The sequence below is a fragment of the Gopherus evgoodei genome, chromosome 9, assembly GCF_007399415.2.
Source record: "Gopherus evgoodei ecotype Sinaloan lineage chromosome 9, rGopEvg1_v1.p, whole genome shotgun sequence".
Lineage (NCBI taxonomy): Eukaryota > Metazoa > Chordata > Testudines > Testudinidae > Gopherus > Gopherus evgoodei.
Window position 1 is genome coordinate 24,493,109 of NC_044330.1, and position 13,405 is coordinate 24,506,513.

Below are 13,405 nucleotides of genomic sequence, written 5' to 3' on the forward strand. Positions count from 1 at the left end.
ATGCAAATGTGAATTATGGAAAGCAACAATCAGCGTACCAGAATTTAAAAAAACAAAACGAAAACATCTTGCCTGCAAACTGCCCTGCCCATGCTGTGCACAATGCCGTGAAACATGCTAGCAATACCCTGCAAGTTGATATTGAGACTCTGGATGTTCAGTCATTTCAGCAGTTCTGCTAAGAGAGTAACAGCATTGAAGGATCTGTTTGACTTTGTGGATATGGAGTATTCCACTTTACTGCACCACGTTCCGACACGCTTGTTAAGTCTTTTCGCAGCGGTAAACAGGCTTGTAAATACATGGCAGGCTGTTAAGTGCTACTTTGTTACTCTAGGCTGTGAGAAGTGCTCAAAATCTCTATGGGTGCTGTTCTCGGATATGGAAAATGGTGAACAAAGTGAGGGGCCGAACAAAGTTGAGGTTCATCAGTTTTCCTCCAGAATGTCCTGAAAATCTTCAATGATACTGTGCTCTGTTTGGAAAATGAGAGTATGACAGCATGTGAAGTGTATGCCATAATGAATACTCTGAGAATAAAACTTCAGCAATGGAAGAATGACAAATTCTTTGGCTCCAGAGTTGAAAATGCATTAACTGAGATGCTGCCTGTCACTGCTGAATGTCTCCAGAAAGACTTCATGAAATTTTATGATGTGTTGATCCTATATTTAGAGAAATGGTTTGATTTTTCAACAACCGGCTACTTGTTCAATACCCAGTGCTTGAATATCAAAGTTAATAGGGCATTCGAATACAAGGATCTGTCAGCGGCCATGACAGCTGTAAACTTCCAGAAAACAGTGGATCTTGATCTGCTCTAAGATGAGTACTGTATCATCAAAGACATCAACTCCAAGTTAGAGCTTACTCAGTTGGGGAACTCTGGTCTCAAGTGCTGAGAAACAAGGACAGTAGCACTGAATTCCTGAACATGACAAAGCTGGTGTCATACGTGCTCAGTATACCAGTAAGCAACGAATACACAGAGCGTGTATTTTCAATTATGAAAGATGCATGGACTGATGTCCGGAATTGAAGCAGCATAGACTTGGTGTGGAGTGAAACCCTTGTCAGAATGAATTTCCAGATGAGTTGCAAGGACTGCTACAGCTTTGTGATTGCCCAGAAACAAGTCATGATTATGGCAAAGTCATCCAAGAAGTACTAGACTTCTGGAATGTCTGAGAAGTATGCAAATTGGGAAGCTGATTTATTGACTTAATAAAAAACCCAGCCCTTTACCCCTTTGTTTGTTTAGTGTACAAATAAATCTGTATGTTTAAATATGGATTTCATAAGTCTATAATTATATGGATTAAATAAATCTATAATTTAGTCAGGGGGGCATGACAGTCACTGATTCCAGATCTCTGTGACTTAGTTTGCTTCAGCCCCAGCTTCAGCCACTGACAGCTAAAGGCAGGACTGTGGGCCTCCCTTCTATGACTGCGGCTGTGACTGGAGCCAGGGCTAGAACTGTGACCCTTTTCTCCCCTGCCCTGCAACTGGGTCTGACTTTGCAACCAGGATTGTGCATCCCTGTCCTGTGGCTTCAGCCGGGGGCTGGAGCTGGAGCCCTGTGCCCATGGCCCCATGGCTGCTGCTCAGGGCTGGAGCTGGGGCCTTGAGTCCTTGCCCCATGGCTTGTGGTGTGGGCTGCAAAATCTTCCTTCACTGCCTTATGGGTCCCAATCCTGTAGTGATTGCCACATATATTTACCTTTACCCATAGTCCCAGTGATGTCCATGAAACTGTTGACAATGAGTAAAGTTAAGCACATGCTTAAGATTTTGCAGGATTGGGGACATATATTGCAACAAGACTACTCATGTAAGTGGGTTAATGAAGCTGACTTGTATCTCAATTTTATAGTAATAGGCACTTTCATAGCACCTTTCATTTAAAAATGTCACAGCAGTGAACAATCATTAGGTATTGTACTAGTAACATGAGTTGATTTGTATAAAAGCTTCTTAAAGGCAAAACAACAGACTGAAAGAAAATAAATCTAAGTATTTTATTAAGTCCCCAAATCAATATAAAAACATATGCATGGCCTTTAAAATAATCATTAAATACAGATAAAACAAAGGAGTTGAAAACCAGCTCTTCCTTTACTTACCTGCTGATAAGTTATGATCTTCAGCTGCAGATGTCTGAGTGCCATTAACAGCTGCTCAGTTTTGGATGTTGTCAGCCTCCATAGGGATTTTGTATTTCCTAGTCTCACATGCCAAACCCCCAAAGATGTAAGAAGAGGCATGTAGCAGTCTGAACTATTAGTATTAGTGATCAGCTATGGCAGTGAAAACACAGATGCCTGACCTCAGATCTTGACAGAAAAAAAACAAAAGTATTTTCAGTTCACCTTCAGTGAGAGTTGTTTATGAATCAAGTAAACAGAGTAGATGGCTTTTATCTCAAGGCCACTTCTAATTAAAAGTTGGGGTTTTTTGGCATGCGTTTCTCTGGGTGGCTCAGCATGTAGGTAGTCTGTACAGCACTCACCATCAAAAATGGAGGACATATACATCTGCATGTGCTATAAAATGAATTTTTAAAAAGAGCATGTGAAAGGTCCTTCTTGTAGCTGTGAAAAAACAAACATTCTAACAAAGATGGTACAAACACTTCACCTTCACCCTCTGTGGGGACATAGTCTTCATTCTCCCATGGCAGGCTGGGAAGGTTTGGCTTTGTGATTGCATGGAAGAGAGGTTTCCCAATATAGTCTGCTTCTCTTGATGATGCTCCAGTTGATACCACCTTTGCTGTCACTGGAAAAACTTCAGCCTTAGAATCATCATCTGCTATTGATTAGGGCTGTACCTATAGACTTTCATACACTAAGAAGAGAGCTCAGTTTCAGACCATGGAAGAGAGAGTATGGTGGTGCATAGCTGTAGTTGTAACCAATTCACTGTGAAGCTGTAACATACTTGTCCACAGAAAGCAGAAGAAGAAAAAGTAGCCAGTCATGTTTAACATTCAAGGAAAGCATGTACAGTGTAGGTGTAAAACATTGCTGGATTTAGAAAGGATTTCTCCAGTATAACTGCCAAGCTTTGGATACATGTTACTGACTGCATCAGTTAGACTTGCCCTGGTGTTTGGTCTAAATTGGGCAAGTGAGACTGGCTTATCTCAGTTTGATGAATTGGTGTGATACAGCCAGTGCCAGATGATATAATATCTTTTCTTTAATGGGGTCCACTTTTTCTTTTTCGTCCTTTTGGCTTGCCTACCCTCAGACTAATGAACAGGTTCAATCTCTTACTGATTTCTGACAAGAGGCCCCATAATTTATATTAACTTCTAAAACTTCCTCATACTCTAAGCAGGTTATTCATTAACTGAATGTAACCACTGGCTGTTACATAAATCCTTTTAACTAATTCAAATTACATATCAAGCTCAGAGAATTTTCACTCGGGCTGCTGCTGAAGCTAAGCTTTGCAAAGAATTAGTTCTGATTTGTTTTTGAATGCTAGAGTTAAGGGAAATGGAGAGAAGATATTCGTTTGCTTGATTTCACATGACAACTCCAGGGTAACTGAATAGACTGTACGGTTGGTTTGACATGGCTATGCACTGAGCCAGCAGCTTCACATACCAGAGAGAGGGGGCTGAAATGGGGACTCTAACAATTGTAATGGATTTTCTCAGACTTTCTCTAAAGATCAACTATTTTGTCTTCAGTTGTTAATGTTTTTCAGAGGTTTCCCTTCTGAGAGGTATGGATAACTAAATGAATATGCATTTGTGTAGGATTTTTCAACAATGAATAAATAATTACTGCAATTCAAATGTACAATAGCACATCCAAATATTAAATAATGAAATAGTTTTTCTGAGACAGCAGAAGTGGTATAGCGATTGTTGATTAGTTTGTGTGGATTGAAGTACTACAGTTATTATGCTTGTGTAAGTGTATTTCAATGATATACATACAGTGCATGTTGGAAACTTGGGTTCAAATGCCATAGAGAGGGGAAGCAATGTTTCCCCAGCATGGTGTGTTGCAGTATATGCACTAATCCTACAATGTTCTTAATTCTCCCCCTGGGATTCATTGCATTTTGTTTTATTCCCTATCCCAACCCCACCCCCAGGCACTGTATATAAGGTAATGCACTATTACTGCCTTCATTTCAGGGCAACTCTGTACAAAATTCGGACTAGAGAAGGCACTGGCCCTGTTAAAAGATTTGCTAAAGAGAAGCCCACTGGATTGTCAGACACATGAAGGAAATTCAGGGTTAGTTCAGTAATCATTCTTGTAGAGGGCTCTATGGGACAGCCACTCTGAATTCATCTTTATTACTACATTTCAACCTTCACTTTGCTAGTGGACTTCTTACAAGCCTATTCCCGCAGTCTCCCTCTGGCTTCTTCATTCTGTAAGTCTCTCCACTCTCACTCTCTCATAAATGGCAGAAAGTTTTTGTTTTTGTTTTTTTTTTACTTTTGTAAGGTTTCAAATTGAGTTCCCTCCCCATTCCACCGCTGTGTTATAGAAAAATGTCCACAGGGATTGAGATCTCATTCAAGAAACATTTTAAAATACCAGCATTATATAGCCTCACAGTGCCAATGAGTGTACTGGTATGTGTTCTATGATGTACTTAATAATTTTCCTTTAAGGGTAGGAAACAATGTACTTTTTTTGCTTGTAAGTATAATTTAATTTCTATTTAATATAATATTTTCAAATATTAGAGATATTCAGAAATATTTACCCAAAAGATATAATTTGTTGGCATTTAACAAAATATAAATCATAATAGGTTTCATAAAGTGTTGTCACATAAAACACAATTAAAGCTGGCTGTATGTTGTGTAGTACATTAAACCCCGTGATTTTTTATTCTTTGTCTTATTGCAAGAAAACTCCATCTCTATGGTATGTAAAATGTCAAGTATATACTAAGAGTTTGAGCTATATATGATATTTTTCTGTCAAGAAATAAGAGGGTTGTGAAATCAGCCCTTGGAAGTGGAAGTGTATATTTGTGTATTTATTACAGCAGTTATGTCCTGCTTTGGTTGTGCAGCCAAAACTCCCACAGAGATCAGTGGTAGTTTGGGTTGGATTAGGCAGAATCAGATTCTTAAAAACTAAACATTCCCTAAAATATAAAGGTATAACAGTTTATGAAAATTCAGATTATCATATGAGAAATGCTTTGCATGCCAGTTTTGTTTCTGGGAAGAATTCTTAAGTTTTGTTCCAAAGTATACAAGGGAGAATGTATATTGCTTTGATTTTGATAGAAATTCCTTTCCTTCGGAGAGATGAATCTGAAGATTCAGTGTATAACTTTTGAGACTATATCTTACAGATGTGTTTAATGAAAATAAAATTTCCAAGCTGAATGTGAGAATCAGATGTCAATAATGTTCCACCACACAATAACCAGAGCAACGTATTTATAAAATAGTTGATCAATTTAAAAAAAAACCTTAAAATTAATCGACTTGTCAGTTCTTGTTGCTTCATCTGACAGAGCACAGAATCCACAGGTTTTTTAGTCGAAATGAAGTGTGGAAACCTGTCATGACAGAATGAAAGTGAGAGGCATGTAGAAGACAATAGTTGTCTTGTGGGAAGAATTTAAATGTATGCAGCTAATCTTATGGGAACTGCTCTAGTCCATTCAGACTTTGTGAAAAGATGTTCTTTCAAAATAATCTTTCATCCTTTTCTTTCACTGAAAAATCTGAGAACTTTATTGAAAAGTTGCAAGACAAAGTGTTCTAGGTTAACCAGCCAATGATCTGTAATAATAACATTTAAAAATCAAATTATTAGAGTTACATTTGGGGATATTTTGTCCCAAATATTTTGTCAAAATGTATATTGTGTATTCATTGTGCATATGAACATTCTAAGGAGACTTTCAGACCAAAGGTAACTAGGAAACGCACCCAGGCCTGATTTTACTATGCACGAGAGGTACCTATGAGAAGAAGGATCCAGTGGTGTTAGTATATTACAAAGTCTCTGTGATTTTTTTGTTTTTATTTTAATTTTGGAATCCCCCCTTTTCCTCATTCAGCTGAACTGTCCTTTCCTGTCAAGGATAATTAAATAGGGAAAAAAACATCCTAAGTGATTGGAATCCTGTGTAATACACAAAATAAGCATTCTTGTTTGAAAATAATTCTAATCCTTTTAGTGTTGCCAGAGGAGTAAAATAAAACCAAATGCATAACTGCCCAGAACATGCATTTCCCTACATGGGATGCAAATATGTGAAATCTTGAGCTATTTTAAGGCACTAATTCTGCAAACCCTTGCACATGTAATTTACATACATGAATAATCCTGTTGAGTTTAATGGGATAACTCACATGTTTAAGCTTTTCAGGACTGGGTCCTAAATGTAGAATCCCTTCAGTCCTCTGGTTTGAAGTGGCTCCTAAATTTAGCAAAGTGCACCCTCCCATCTCTGGCTGTAGCCTGCAATACCTTTTTGTCATGTCCATAAACAATGCTTAAAAGGTAAAAATTTACTGATACTATTTTGCCTTTCTATAGTTTCTTCCAGCCAAGGATGTCAAAGCACTTTATAGAGTTTAATAGATTAAATCTGTTACCAAACCATTGAGGTGAGCAAAAATGATTTTCTCCATTTAATAGATAGAGTTACTGAAGCACTGAGAAGTTGTGTCTTGCATAAGAGCACAGAGAAAGTTCATGGCATAGCAAGATCTCTGGCCTCCTGGCTCTTCAATTGCAAGATCCCTTTAACAAAGAGATTTCTCCTTCTCTGCTATTCTTTCCCTGACCTGTATATTTAAATCTAAATTATTTGATGTAGATGTAGGCACTCCGTAATTCCCCATCAGTTTGAACACTGCCTGTATGCTAATTTTTAGATCACTTTTAGTTCCTGGAACATATATATTATCTTTAATCCATGCTAAAAATAGAAAGCAAAGAGCTATTGGCTCCCATTGTTAGTTGGTGCCAGAGTAAAGAACAAAATTAAAATTTACTGGAAATACTCCAACTTTAGCAAAATGGGCTGATTTTGTAGCATGTCTACTATTATGTCACACTGCAGCCTGAAAACATAACCATGCCTAATGTCCATAACAAATTGACACATAACAAACAAGAGTGGAGTTTGGAGAAAGGTGGAAGGAGTTGACGAATTCCACAAGTTTCCTGTTGGATACACTTTTAAACTGGCATAATACTATAGACCTTTTTTTTTCAAATCAAGGCTGTCCTAGTCCAATGATGATTGGCACTCAGCAGCTGTCTTGTCTTGATGTGTTAGATCACAACCTTGTCCATGGCTTTAGGAGCAGACAGGAGCTATCTGTAATGGGTTTGAGTGTCTGGAGCCTATCATGGATATGACATCACCCAGGATTTTGTGCTGTGTGCTCAGCCTACTTTTGAAGCTAGGCACATGTCGGTGTGCATTGCTAAGTAACTTCTCTCACAAGACATTCACTGGTCTAGCTGAGTACTTGCTGAAGTGGCCACCATTGAGTACCTCCATTTTTGGATGTCCAACCTGAAGAAACCTTGGCGCTGATTTTTTACAGCTTCAGTGGAAGGCAACAGAGGATGGTCTGAACCTTTGAAAATGAGGCCCCAAATGTCTGAAACTAGGTGACCCAAATCAGAAACCATGTAAGAATTTTTTTTTCTTTCTTTGTATTTCTTTTGTTTTGCATGCTCCAGTTGCTTGGGGCACAACTTAATCCATAAATTTAAGATTTCTCCCTTTTTGCACTGTTTTCAGTGACATGGCATTGTCTGGACAAAAGTTAGCAACAATATTTTCATTATAAATACTTTAAAAATAAAGACTGTGGCTGCAATTCTTGCAAAATTTGCTTTGCTTAGGTATGATGTTATTTCCAGCCCAGCCCACTTGTATTTCTAATTTATCTATTTCTGTAGAATCTAAGCACCTAAGGCAATATTAAGACTCACAGTTAGGTCCAGTTGCCTTTATACTTGGAATTTTTATTGTTTCTCTTCAGTTATGAGAGCAATTATTATGCATAGAGGTGAGTGTTTTGCATCAAACGCTGAAACCTGTCAGACTAGGTTTCATTCTGATAACCTCTAATAAGGAGTTCTGATAAGAATGCTGTGCCTCCAGCTACCAAGAGATCACCTTGGACACTAATATCTTCAGGGTCCCCAATGAGAGTGCATCTGTCTCAGCAGGTTATGGAAAAAGAAACAGGTCCTAAAATACATTAAAATGGACATTAAAATTAGGAATTGGACTTTGATTTAGATCTGGAAATGCACAGAGTACCAGTGGAAGAAGCAGAGCACCTAATGTAATGTGTCTAATATTTTTTCTGCTTAATTATTATTAATGTTTACTATGGTAGCTGAAGGACCAACTGAGAATAGGGCCCCATTGTGCCAAGTACTGTTCAAACACCAAGGAGTAGATGGTCCCTGCCCTGAAGAGCTTACAATCTAAATAGACAAGTCAGGGTAGAGGGAGGGGTAAAATACACGCAAGCAGAGCGAAGAGTGTGATGGTAGCAAATGGCATGCTTGTTCCACAATATTTTATTTCAGGGAGGTGGGCTACTTAAATGCTAACTCATTTTATAGCAGAGAACAGAGGTAGGTGAAATAGCATCAAGATGCTCATGAGGGGAGTTTAGGAACCATGCTTTGAGGAAGTATTATCTACCACCCAGACCCTACAGGAAATGTTACTTTAGTGGCCTATGAAACTGGTTTCCTTGTACGGAGAAGCAAAGAGAATAAACACTGTATTTAATCGCAAGAAAATGCTATGGTTTGCTCACATTAATAAAAATTATTGGATAATAAGAAGCAAACAGCATAAGCTTGTAATGAACAAGGAAGTGCTTAAATCTTCTCCTTATAAGAGCAAAAATGTCCTGCATGTGTAAATCTTTTCAGCAGTGTTACATAATGAAACTTTTGAGGAGATTTGTCATAATTAGAAGTTAAGACACTGTAGCTTATCGAAGAGGTAGCCTCAATTTCAGAGAACATACAGTAAGGAAATGTCTTCTGGCATTGTCCTTAATATGTTCTATAAAAACTGCTAAATGGAATCTGTTTGAGGCAGGGAGCTAAACCATTATGAGAGACTGAGATGCCTGATTTTCCCTTTCCTGAGGTACAAATCAGGAGTAAATCCACTGAAGTCATTGCTGTTACACTGGTGTAAAATTGGTACAAATGAGAGGAGAATAAGGCCTGGAATCCTTTTTGTAATCTGGCGATGAGGAGAGTGCCTAAATGGGAGCTGAGCTCTGCTGAAAATCTGGCCCATAGCAGATGCAGACACCTTCACAGGTTTCTGGAGTGTGCCTCAAAATATCACTTTCATCAGAGAGAGGAAGAGATTTAGAATGTTCCGTTTGAAACAGTGACAGCATAGCTGAATAATATCCTGTGCTTTGGTGACTAAAATATGCACATATATCAGTTTGGTCTCTAAATAGTTATAATATAAACTGAGACCAACCTGTTGTGAATGTGGGAGGATTTCCAAAGACTGTTTGCAATAGTATTGGCTTCTTACACTGTGGGTCAAATTGTCTGTAGGCATAATTCCCATTGACTTCAAAGAATTTCACAAGCAGAGAATTTGGCCCTATAAAATAGTTGTCTTAAACTATGTTTTTTATCCATATTTCCAGTTAAAGGAGTAGTGTGGTCTAGTGATTTGGTGAAGAGAAACAAGAATCAAGACTCTCTGTGTCTGTTGTGGATCTTACCACAGATTGATTGTGTGACTTTAGGTAAATCACTTAATGTTTTTGTGCACCAACTTACCCATTTGTTATATGCATATAATGATATTTACCAATCACACATGGTATTATTATTAATTATTTTATTAAATTAAATTAAAATAGACAATGCTTGTAAACTTCCTCCTCTGAAAATTCAAGTACCTCTGAAGAAGGGTAGACTCAGTGACTGGAAGAAAGGGCCCGCTTCACTAATTATCCATTGAGGAGATATAGTAGGTGAAATCCTGGTCCTACTGAAATCAATGGGAGTTTTGCCATTGATTTCATTGGGGGCTGAATTTCATAGTTTAAAACCATAAGGTACCATTAAATCCTGACTTCCTGTATATCACAGGTCCTTAAATGTAACCCAGTGAGCCCTATATTGAGCCCAATAATTTGTGTTTGATTTTCCAGAAAGGAATCCACTCTTGATTCAAAGACATCAAGAGATGGCGAATGAACCACTTCCCTTGGTAGTTTGTTCCAATGGTTAATCCCCCTCACTGTTAAAAATTTCTGCCTAATTTCCAATTTGAATTTTTTCTGGCTTCTGCTTGTAGCCACTTGCTCTTACTATGTCTTTCTCTGCTGGTTTGAACAGCCCTTTAATACCTGGTGTTTTTTCCCCCTGAAGGTACTTATAACCCTATTTATTTCACCACATCTCTTGAAGAGCTGATTACCATTTAATGCATTGTTGCTGGCTTAGATTTGGTTCTGCTCCCACACCTCACAAGGCAGTCTTGGGGAAATTAAAATTCAGGAGCATTGTAGGTGAAATAGCCTTTCCAAAAGCTCAAAGAGAGGGTGCTTGCATTTCAACTTGTGAGATCAAAATGCGTGTTCAAAGAGTGGACATGGACAGCAGGCTTGTCGTGACTCGAGCATCGGTGTAGGTCGTGTGTGCAGAGATTGTGTGATGCTGTTTATTAAATCAATGATAAAAGCTCAAGTAATGTTCAGGTCTTCCTTTGTATTCATGAGCTGTTTTATGGAATGGCACATTTATTCTTTGGGAAAGTAAAGCTTCTCTCTGGTTGTTTTATTCACTTGCTCTCTTTCTTTCAAAAAGCATAAGCTTACTGGGGTCTTTTTACATTCTTCCCAGGGAAGGATAGCTTTTCACTAACACAGAGAGTTCTGTTTTCTCTATTAGACACACACCACACTCTGAGTAGGCTTCTGTTTTGTCCTAGGAACAGAGCATTTCATTCAGATAAGGCCACTTTGCATTTAGGTTATTCTAGTCACCTGATCAAGCCACTGGTAACTTTTAGGCTGCTTTAATCTGCATTCCTTGAATTCCTTACTCCTGGCACTGTAATTAACAGCTTCAGGTTCACTGGTTAACAGTAAATTCCATAACTTTCCACTTGTTATGCCCTTGGATGCTGCCTGTTGTAGCACAAAGGCAAAGCTGAATATCAACCAAGTTTCAACTCTGCAGCTGTGCCACTAAAGAATGTCATTGGGGAGCCACGCACAGGTAAAAAATCACCTGTTTGTATTTGTTGTTCTGTGGATTTTCATCTTTAAATGTAAGAAATACTGAATATGAATACAGTGGGTCTGCTTCTCTCATTCATATCAATGACTTCTCATGACTTGTATGTAGTTACTCCTGATTACCTCACTGTAGTTGACAGGAGAATCTAGTCCATTGTGCTTTTAGTTTGGTTGATTTAGTTTGCACATTCTACTAGCTCTCTTTCTGTTTTGTTGTGAATGGTCCAGAAAAAGTAAAATCTGCTGCACCGATACAAATCTTTGCAGTTAAAATATAAAATCTAAAATAGTAGGCTCACCACAGGATGAATGCAGTGTATTTGGCATGTTATTTAAGTAGAGACTGTTGTTTTGCTGAATTATTTCCAAAAAAGACCTCAGTGCTCTGCATCAGTTTTGACCTTTGTTTGACATTTTACAATTGTTTCTGAAAAAAAGGCATAAAACTAGTGTAAATGAGATTATAAATTTAGCCTGGTACATTGAATTACAAATATAAGAGATCTGAACAGATCATAGGTGGTTGTACGTGAACTGTTTACTTACAACACTGCAGGTAGAGCTCAAATTAAGGGCCCAGGTGAGATGAGTTTGTGCGGCCTTGAGTCTGTATGATCCATTGTGAGAGACACCTGACTGAACCTCTTTCTTGTAGAATCAATGAGGATTCTTTATGACAAGAATTATTATCTGTACTGATAAAATTTTGCTTTGGAGACAGCCCACTGGTACTGTATTTATATATATTTTTAATCAATGTAACTTGAAGCATTTTCCATAATGTAACCTCTCCACATTTTTTAAAATGCCATTTTATGGTGTATCAAAAATAAATGAAATGTGTATGCTATGAGTAGGCATTTTGAGAGTTCTCTTACCCAGGATTGACATCAATTCCAAGTGGTAGTATCACACAGGTATGACCAATCAGTGTGCTGGTGGAAACTATACATGGGAATTAGAAATACATTAAAAAGTTTCATATTTGACCATATAATATACATATTGCTTAGCATGGGATTCTCTGTGCTAATTATATATGAAGGATACCTCAAACCTATACAGTATACATGCCTTCATTAAGACCTTGCTCTTCCCGGTCTTGCATGCATGCATGTACTGAGCCCTCCAGTCAAAATGCTATCCCTGACCTGTTCTGCTGCCTGCAGGCAGCTGCAGAGATTGAGTTCCCTGCATATCCCTTAGAGAGTTGCCCTTTGGTTTCATCTCCTGGCTTTTGGGTCAATGTGTATGTACAGAGGGTCACCAATGGACATGGAGTCACTCAAATAAATTATGAGTCACCACAGACTGAGGTGAGAAGGTCTTGGGCAGGTAAGAAACAGCCTCAGTATTGCAAGTACACAGAATAAGTGAGATTTATCCATGAGGAGGAATCTGGATGAGATCAGGAGCTGCAAAACTTAAGTCCAGCCTTGTTTTGAGCCATGCTTCTTACAACCAATAACTAGTATGCATAGGTTTCATTTAAGGTGCACTCCCTGTCACTTCTAGAGGCTCTGTATGGCAGATTGCTAGCAGTAATGCAGCAGCTTGATTTAATGCAGAAATTCCAGGCAAGTATGGTTACATTTGATCCCATCTTTTGACTCTTACACCACCTTTCTTATCCAGCCCCACCATACAACCAGCCACCCCACAAATAATTCATTCTTTGCAAGATTCTGCCTTTACCATGGTTACGCTACATGCATTTCTCCTTAAACCTCCAAACACTTTCAGACATGATTTATTTTCAAAACTCAGAATATTCACACTTCACTGTTTGCACACTTATGGCAAATTCTGCTCAGTTACATTGGTATAAATCTAGAGTATGGCACTGAAATAAATTATACAAATGCAAAAGATAGCAGAATCTCACCATTAGTCTTGGTAGCTGTTAAGAGCTAGACTCAGGAAGACATTTGCAATGTGTAGCAACAATAACAACCTACTAACTCATGAACTATGCTACATATTCTTATATCAATAAATTGCACTGTTTATATCAAGCATCTATGTAATCATATATCTTTTATATAGTACTCCTACAATGGTAGCCACTAGTGATTAGGCTGAAGTTGCCTCACTCTGATTATTTTATGAATTTGTTCCATGTATAGA

The 13,405-nt window shown here is 38.1% G+C and overlaps 1 protein-coding gene across 7 annotated transcripts in view; it reads left to right on the forward strand.

The window, feature by feature from the left end:
- The first annotated feature begins 3,438 nt into the window (after nucleotides 1-3,438).
- Nucleotides 3,439-13,405, forward strand: part of VEPH1 (ventricular zone expressed PH domain containing 1) — a 182,126-nt gene continuing 172,159 nt past the window's right edge. For 6 of the 7 annotated variants that reach the window (XM_030576159.1, XM_030576161.1, XM_030576163.1 and 3 more), the window contains exon 1: nucleotides 11,179-11,258. The gene's annotated coding sequence lies outside the window, so the exon portion shown is untranslated. Of the gene's footprint in view, nucleotides 3,739-11,178; nucleotides 11,259-13,405 lie in introns of those variants that run through there. The other variant, XM_030576160.1, reaches the window with a different exon arrangement.